Here is a 10,185-nt window from a genome sequence, read left to right on the forward strand (position 1 = left end):
AATGGAATACTATTCAGCTATTAAAAACAAAGACATTATGGGTTTTGCAGGCGAATTGTTGGAACCTGAGTGAGGTAACCCAGACTCAAAAGGACATATATGGTATGTACCCACTGACTAGTGGATATTTGCCAGAAAGTACAGAATAACTAGGACACAACCCACAGACTGTAAGAAGTGTAACAGATAGAAAGGCCCAAGTGAGGATTTTTCAATTCTACTTCAATGGGGAAAGAAAATAATCAAGGAAGACAGAGGAAGGGAGGGACCTAGGTAAACAGGATCAACTATAGGGGTGGGAGCAGGAGGGAAGCCCAGAAGGCCAAGAGAATGAATGGAGATAAGCAGTATGGTGTGTGTGTATGTGGGGCCCCACTATAAAGTATCAGGGACCAGGGAGGTGAGAAAGGCTAAGGAATCAATGGTGCTGACCTTAGCCAATTTGTCCAACATTGGAGAGAGCCCCATTTCCAGTAAATAAATAGTGCCTCAAGCAGAAAGACAGGGTTACTAACCCACAGTCCAAATTTCTGACCCAGAAATTTTGTTCCTGTTCCTGTTTAAAAGACCTTCAGGGAAAAAAATGGAGAAGAGACTGAAGGAAAGGCAGTTTAATAACTGGCCCAACTTGGGATGTATCTCATGGAGGGCACCAAGGCTTGACACTCTTATTATGCTATGATGTGCTTATAGACAGAAGCCTAGCATGGCTGTCCCCTGAGACACTCTACCAGCAGCTGACTTAAACAGAAGCAGATGCTTACACTTAACCATTGACCTGAAGTTGGGGACTCCTATGGTTCAATTAGGGGAAGGGTTGAAGAAGCTGAAGGGGAGATAAACCCCATAGGAAGAGTAGTAGTTTCAATTTACCCAGCACCATGGAGCTCCCAGAGACTAAGATACCAACCAGGAACATACAGGGCCCAATTCCTGGCTCCTGGAACAAAGATAGCAGAGGTCAGCCTGGTCAGGCCTTAGTGGGAGAAGATGAGCTTAATCCTCAGGAGACTTGAGGTCCCAAAGATTAGGAGGTCTAGTGGAGGGGAGCATCCTCTTGGAAACAAGGAGAGGAGGAATGGGATACAGAACTGTGGGAGGGGAAACTGAGAGGGAGGTGAAATGACAGCAATGTGAAAAAAAATTTAAAAATTGAAAAATGTAAATATATTCTCATCCATTCATATTTATTGAGAATGTACACATTTCTCTACAGATAGATGCAGAATAAAACCCATAACCTTCTACGAACATACTGAGCCTTCCTTTAGATCCACCCCCTCTCAGTCTGTCTCTCTTTCTCATAAAGACCTTATCTGCCAAATTTACTACCCCCCAATGATCTCAGCATCTTGTCCTCCAATATCATCAGACATTTCCCATGAACACACCAGCTGAAGAAGCCAGAAATATAAATAGCACATATCACAACATTCTCCAATAATCCAGAGAGAATAAAGAAACCAAGAAACAAAACATCCACCCAACAAAACAAACCAAGAAATCAGCACCTAAACCTTTTAATCATCCAAAACCCAAAATAGGAGATGTCAACAAAAAACCACAACAATGACAACCAAAGAAACATGTCTCCGTGAGATAGCTCAGCTATCCTGACAATGCAGCCCATGAATATTCCAACATAACTAAAGCATAAGAAAAAGACCTTAAAAACTGTTATGAATCTACCAGAAATCATTTAAGAGGAAATCAATGAATCCCTTAAAACTCCAGAGAAAACTACAAGCAGTGGAAGAAAATGAATAAGGTTGTTCAAGATTTAAAACTGAATATAGGAGCCATAAAGAAAACTCAAACTGATGAAATTCTAGAAAAAAAATAGAAGTTTGAACAAGAAGTACAGATGCAATTTTTAATTATGAATATCTATTTACCAAACACAAGGGCACCCAAGTTTGTAAAAAATTAACAAAGAGGTCAAATCACACATTGACTCTCACACACTGGTAGTGGGAGACTTCAATACCATAGTCCTACCATAGTCCTACCAACAGACATGTCCTACAGAGAAAAGCTAAGTAGAAAAACACTGGTTGCTGGGTGGTAGTGGCGCACGCCTTTAATCCGAGCACTTGGGAGGTAAAGGCAGGTGGATTTCTGAGTTCAAGGCCAGCCTGGTCTACAGAGTGAGTTCCAGGACAGCCAGGGCTATACAGAGAAACCCTGTCTGGAAAAACCAAAAAAACAAACAAACAAACAAACAAAAAAAAACAAAACCACTGATCAAAACCAAAGCAGGGAAATGATACAGCTAAAGAGTTTTAAAAACCAAATGAAAAGAACAGTAATTTCAGAAAACTTCATGCAAACACAAAAGAATAGATCTCCTTTTCAGCACCTCATGGAACATTCTCAATAATTGACCAAATATTTGGAAACAAAGTAAGTCCCAACAAATACATCAATATTAATTAAAACACTGTAGTTTATCTGAACACCACATTTTAAATATGAATATCAAAACAGAAACAAAGAATGGAAACTGAGAAACATCAAAATTGAATAAAAAATTGATTGAGACAGAAGTTAATAAAGTAAATAAAGCATATTCTAGAATTGAATAAAATTGAAAATACTAAATCGTACAGGATACAATGTATGTGGTTCTAAGACAAAAGGTCATAGTTCTAAGCACCTACATTAAATAACACTTAAATGAGAAATGTAATATATCTAAATTATTAGTACACATGAAAGCTCTATAACAAAAAGAATAAATACTGCTCAAAATGAGCAAATGCCATGTAAAAATGTAATAGGTTTGAAATCAACAAAATAAAAACAAATGAACAAAAGTTTACAAAAGTATCAGTGAAATAATTGGTTCTTTGAGAAAATTAATAAATTAGAATTTTTCAAATCAAAATTCACTAAAAGGTAAAAACATTTAAATTAAAAAATTAGAGACAAAATGGAGCAAAAATAAGACTTAAGGCAATCCATAGAAATATAAAGAGATACTTCAAAAACCTGTACTGCACCAACTCGGAAAACCTAAAGGAAATGAATAATTTTCTTGATGAGAACTATTTACTAAAACAAAATCAAATTGAGACAGCAATTTGAACACATCTACAATAATTAATAAAATAAGTTCACCAATTAAAAATCTCCTAACAACAAAAGGCCCAGAGCCAGATCAATTTGCCTAGAATTCTATCAGACACTCCAATAAGAATTGACGACAACCTTTCTCATTTCATTACACAACATAGAAAAAGAAGGATGATTGCCCAATTCTTTTTGAGTCTACATTAAACCTGATACCTAAACCACAAGAACATAAACAAAGATCATGAATTACAAACTGATTTCCACTTTCATGTCTAATTGTTTATTTTTTCCATTTCTGTCCACTGTTGGTTTGTGTTTTCATAGATACCATCAATGGATTTATTCATATACTTTAACATTCATTTTATTGAACATATTTATAGTAGATATTTTGAAGTCTGTATTGTACCTCAGCTATATTGCATTTCTTGGGGCCTACTTAGTAGGCTTGCTGAGATCTAATAGAGACATGATGTCCTGGCTAGTATTATTTGTGTTTGTATGATTGTATTTAGTAATCTTGACTTCAAATAATTGTAATTCCAAGTGTTAATGTCTTGTTTTCATTTGGTGGATATTCTGTTCCTTAGATTCTGTTGCCATCTCTGAATCTTAGAAATGTGTGGTGGCTGTGGGTTTCTTGGTGCAGAATGCTTCTAAGTCCCTGCCAGTTCTGGATACTGGTACTTCTGGGTAGAATATGTTTCTAGGCATTAGCAGCTGGGTGAAAGAAATAGGGATGGAATAGGCCAGGAATGAAGTGTGGCAGAAATGACTGAGATGGTCCACACTATGGAGTAAAACTGGCTTTGCCCCTAAGTTCTATGGAGTGCCTAGGAAATGGAGGAACTGAGGAGATCCAGTGCCTGGCAGATGGTCAGCTAAGGGGCAGGGGGTGGGACTAGAAAATTGGAAATGGGTAGAAACATTTCACATCTGATTTCTAGGTCTGTGTGCCCAGTGGGAGGAGTGCCTTCCCTGTTTACTGATTCCCTGGGAGGTAATGCATATGGTACCAAGGAAGAGATTTCCTCCAGTGTTGGGGACTTTACAAAAGGGCTCAATTACTTCTCTATTATGTGTCAAACTATTATCTAAGGCAAATATTTAATCTTTATATGAATCTATTTTTGTGCCCCCTCTTTGGCATTTTCCAGACAAATGGAATCATATGTGTTGTAGCCACACAAACATTTCACATCTGAAAATACTTCCCAAACTATCATTGTCCCAAGCATATTCATCAGAGCTTCCCCTTTTACTGTTTTATTGTAATAATCACATTCTTCTCAATCTCCTTTAATCTTGTAGTTTACCATCTTTCATAGGCAAGAAGTTATTATTTACTAGTATTAACATAATATCCCTAGATAAGAGATTGTTTTATTTTGTTTTTGTGGTTTTGAGGACTGAGCCCTGGGCATTTCAAATGATATACATATGCTCTACTGAGAATAGACTCACTTTTAATTGTCTGTTTATGCCTGTTATATTAGCCTGTGGATCAACAAATTCTGCTTATATTAAAGATATTAAGAAATATTAGCTGAATGAATAAATAGCCATTTATACTTTTTCCAAATTATCATCTGTAACACAGTGTTTAAATATTCCCTTTGTGAGGATAGTGCATCTCTAAAATTGATTCCATAAGAAATATGAGTCTGATAAAGATTTCTGACTCTATGGCTTCATATAAACAGAACTTCCTTCAAAATAAATAAGTTCTTATGAACTTCAGTATATTACTACTTTTATTCTGTGAAAAGAACAAACCATCATCTGTTTGATTATAATTTGCTTTATGACTAACATTGAATGACTGCTTAGGGAATATTTTTTCTTGAATTCAGCCTTTTCATGATCAATAGGCTTTTCCTTAGAGGGATCATTAGAATACAAGTTGACATTCATTAGTATTTAGAAGATGAACAACTTAATGCATTTGCTTTTTGTTCTGCAATCTGGTGTTATTTACTTCAATATGCAAATCTATATCATGGCAACAAATAAATACATGACTATAGTTCCCTAACTTTCACATTTAACAATGCAAAAATGACTCCCTTAGGATTAGCTCTATGTTAAAATGATTTGATAGCTTAGTCATAGCTTCTTGTTGTGAGTAAGGAATAAGCATAATTTATTTATAATTAAGTTTTGAGATTAAAAGGCAGTACCTGAGTAAAAACTTATCCCTACTGTTTCATTCCCCAAGCCCATTCTCACCTCTATTCCTCCCTCCAGCAACCCCAGATTATTTATTTTTTCTTCTCAGTGAGATTCAAGCATCTTCTCTTGGGCCTTACTTGTTACTTAGGTTTTTGGATCTGTGGATTGAAGAATAGTTATTCTGTATTTTATGACTAATAACCACTTATCAGTGAGTACATGTCATGAATGTCCTTCTGGGTCTGGTTACTTCACTCAAGATGATCTTTTTGGGTTCAATCCATTTGCTGAAAATTTCATGATGTCATTGTGGGAGGAGAAAGGGGACAGGAAGCTCCAATAAGGATATAAAGTAAATAAATAATTAATCAATTAAATAAGAAAGTATTATAATTTGACTCCAAATACCATGAGGAAAATGTGTCAATTTTAAGTATTTCAACAATTTCTATTTTAACTTTAGCAAAAGTTACTTAAACATCAAAATGTTGTTTTTTAAGAAAAAACATCAATGGAAGGAAAGAATACTAGTAGAAGTGACAGAAAATAATCATTTATCTTTTGATAAACCTGATGATACAACAAAAAATATGCTAAGGCATGAGAAGCCACATGGCATTTTATTAAGAAACTTTGACCTGCAGGGAGCTCTGTGGGACTGCATAAGGATATTCTGGATCATGGTTGGGCAGTTGCCTAGAACTCTGAGACTCTGCGTGAGAACCGGCAGGAGCACCATGACAATAAACCTTTTGGAACCAAGGACTTCCTCGCATTATTGGGGCCTGCCGCTGCCAAAGCCTCCAGGCCACTGGAACCATAGACGTTCCTCCAGCATGTGGGACCTGCCGCAGTGTGGAAATAACCTGGGACACCACCGCGGCAGCCCCTCTAATTTTCCTAACAGAGCTCGACATCGTATAAAACTTTAACAATTTTATACTGGTAGCTACTATTTAAAGTTATTTAAATGTTGGAAACATATACATTGAAGACCTCTCTCATGTTTTCCCTGTGGAAATGTTAATCTTTAATTTTAATGTCATATTTATTTATATATTGGACACATTCATGACTGGAAATTGAACACAAAAATATATTATTGTAACTTGTTCTACTAGTTAGGCTACAATATAATTTCAGCTCTCAAAATACCTGGTCTCTGTGTTAGAACTTTGATTCTATTTGTTGCAAACCATTGTGTTTTGACTTCTATATATCTGCATATTTTTACTAGCATATAATGCCTCATGTTTCAGGCAATAGTCAATATTTTGACTCAGTTCTTCCTCAGCATAATTCAGTTGAGATCCACCCATGTTGCTGAATAAAACATTAGTTCGTATATTTTTATTACTCTATGTGATGAGTCACTCACTGTTCATTTTGCTAGTTAATCTACTGAGCAGCCACTCCTTTGAGGTAATTATGATAAACCATTCTAAGTAAATTTGTTGACAGTAATTTTAGGGATATTCAGTGTGCCTTTGTTTGAAGCATGATCATTGGGTGGCAATATAAGTTTGTATGTGTGTTGCATTTTATAAAACTCTGACAAAATGCTTTCTGTGGTGTTCAAAAGAAAAAATGGTTAAAACTTTATCTGCTGGCTATCCACCCCTTTATTTAGTTTAACTTATTTAAAAAGCAGTCTCAATTGTTTTCTTACTTTTTATAGCTATAATTTCAAGAGAAAAGCACCTTGTCACCTGCTGAACTCAATAAACACTGTCACAGAGATTTTTCTAGGAAAAAAACCCATCAGCTTCCTTACCATAGAAACCAAAAAGCTGCTGGCTCCTTTAAGAGCAGCTTATGAAGACAATCAGCTCCTGTAAAGGCTTCTCCTGCTGTGCTTGACTCCTAGCAACAGGTATAGGGCTCCAAAGGCCAAATGAGACTATTTTTTAAATACATTAAACTAAATCAAGAGGTGGATAGCCAACATATAATTTTTAACCATTTTTTCTTTTGAATATGAAACACAGAACAACAGTCACTCAAATAATAAAACAAAAGCACACACTTAACATAAACAGTCTTGACAGACATGAACAGATTGGCATGCCAAAGATAGACAATAGACAGAGATGGAAAACAGACTAAGGATTTCTCCAATAGGAGCCAGAGGAAGCAATTTCCTCCTAGGAGAGCTCTGAAATAGCCTACATCCATTTCCATTCTCTTTTGCTACCATATCCCAGAGAGGGGACAACTGCTTTTCTGAAACCCTTTCTGTTATATTCTAGGTCTAACTCTTTATCTCCTTTAGGATGTGTAACAGTAACTACTGTGATAGTTACTTCTCAGCACTCTGCTTCTGCTTTCTTAACTTCCCCAATGCCTCCTAACCCTGCTCTTTTCGCCTGAGGCAGCTCAAAGGCTTATCTATGATTTCGCTGTTACCCCTAGATTAAGTTGGCATCATGTCAACACCTATTCAGCCTAGCTGTATCCACTTAATGTACCTGCAACAACAGCCTCCAAAAGATAAACTAAAACTAACATCAATGCTGTTGTTTATCACATATGGGATACTCTTGCTTCCTCCATTCCACTTTCTGTGGCACTTCACCCTAGATAGCATTTCTCAGTCATTTCTCCCATCTTCAGGTCCCTCATTCAGGTGCCCATGTAGCCATTCAGTGGCCATGGATGAACTGGGTTCATCTGAAAGGGAAGCTGGCAATGAAAAAGAGACAAGGGTGAGAGAAACATGTAACAAAGACAAAGTTTTCTGATCAAGGCTCAAAGTTTAATATTCAGCACTTTGTATATATAGGAGAAGCCCACTATACTCATCCTTTGTTTGAGCTGGATTATGTTACAAGGCAAGCTCAACAGGCAGTCTATTCTTCTAAGTTTCTGTAGGAAGTTTCATGTGCAGCCAGGGAGGATGACTTCTGGTTCCTGTTTTGGCAAGGTCTATTGTGTTAAACAAGGTCTTTCCAGCCTGCTCAAGGCTGGAGGAGGGCACAAACCACTTTATCCATGTTCATTCTTCTGTCATGGGACATCTGGTTAGTTTCCAGCATCTGGCTATCACAAATAAGGCTGCTATGAACATACTGTCCCTGTGGAAACATGGGGCATCTTTTGGTATATTTCCAAGTGTAATGTTGCTGGGTCTTCAGGTAGATCTATTTCCAATTTTCTGAGGAACCTCCAGATTGATTTCCAGAGTAATTGTCACTAGCATTGGAGAAGTGTTTCCTTTTTTCCACATCTTGCCAACATGTGTTGTCACCTAAGGTTTTGATCTTACCCATTCTGATTGATGTAAGCTGAAATCTCAGGGTCATTTAGATTTGTATTTCTCTGATCACTAAGGACTTTGAATATTTCTTAAGGTGTTTCTCAGCCATTCGGGATTCCTCTGTTTTGAATTTTTGGTTTAGTTCTATACTCCATTTTTTAAATTGTTTTTTGGTGGTTAGCTTCTTGAGTTCTTTATATATTTTGGATAGTAGCCATCTCTATCAGATGTGGGGTTAGTGAAGATTTTTTTTCCCAATCTGTAGGTTGCTGATTTGTCTTATTGACTATGTTCTTTGTCTTGCAGAAGCTTTTCAGATTTATGATGTTCCATTTATCAATTCTTGATCTTAGAGCATGAGCCATTTGAGTTCTGTTTAAATAATTTACCCCTGTGTCAATGAGTTCAAGACTCTTTCCCACTTTCTCTTCCATTAGGTTGAGTGTATCTTGTTTTATGTTGAGGTCCTTGATCCACTTGGACTTGAGTTTTGTGCAAAGTGACAAATATGGTCGTATTTTCATTTTTCTACATACAGACAGCAAGTTAGACCAGCACCATTTATTTAAGATGCTTTCTTTTTTGTTGTATATTTTTGGCATGTTTGTCAAAGATCAAGTGTCCATAAGTGTGTAGCTTTATTTCTGGATCTTCAATTCTATTTTGTTGATCAACCTGTCTGTCTCTGCAGCAATACCATACACCTTTTATCATTATTTCTCTGTAATAGAGCTTGAGGTCAGGGATAGTGATCTCCTCAGAAGTTCTTTTATTGTTAAGAATTGTTTTCACTGTTTTGGATTTTTTGCCTTTCCAGATGAATTTGAAAATTGCTTTTTCTATTATTTCGAAGAATTGTGTTGGAATTTTGATGGAGATTTCACTGAATCTGTAGATTGCCTTTGGTAGGATGGCAATCTTTTTTTCCTTTGAGTTTGTTTATATAGGGAATTACATCAATGGATGTTTATATATTGAACCAACCTTGCATCCCTTGAGATGAAATATACTTGATCGTGATGAATGATGGATTTGATATATTCTTGGATTCGGTTTGCAAGAATTTTTTTGAGTAGTTTTGCATCGGTATTCATAAGCAAGATTGGTCTGAAGTTCTCTTTTTTGGTTGGGTCCTTGTGTGGCTTAGGTATCATAGTAGTTGTTGCTTTGTATAATGAATTAGGTAGTGTTCCTTCTGTTTCTATTTTATGGAATAGTTTGAGGAATATTGGTATCAGGTCTTCTTTGAATGTCTGGTAGAATTCTACACTAAAACCATCTGGCCCTGGGTTTTTTTTGGTTGGAGTGTTTTTAATAACTTCTTCTGTTTCCTTATGGGATATTGGCCTGTTTAGATGGTTTAACCTGCTCTCCAACCAACTTTGATATGTGGTATCTGTCTAGAAAAACATCCATTTTTATCTGAATTTTTCACTTTTGTTCAATATAGGTTTTTGTAGTAGGATCTGATATATATTTTTTAATTTCCTCTGTTTCTGTTGTTACATCTCCCTTTTCATTTCTGATTATATTAATTTGGATACTGCCTCTCTGCCCTTTAGTTAGTTCTGCTAATGCTTTATCTATCCTGTTGACTCTCTCAAAGAACCAGCTTTTGGTTTTCTTCATTGTTTGTATTGTTCTCTATGTTTCTATTTGATTGATTTCAACACTTATTTGAT

The sequence above is a fragment of the Grammomys surdaster genome, unplaced genomic scaffold (assembly GCF_004785775.1).
Source record: "Grammomys surdaster isolate TR1022 unplaced genomic scaffold, NIH_TR_1.0 65, whole genome shotgun sequence".
In the NCBI taxonomy this organism is placed as follows: Eukaryota; Metazoa; Chordata; class Mammalia; order Rodentia; family Muridae; genus Grammomys; species Grammomys surdaster.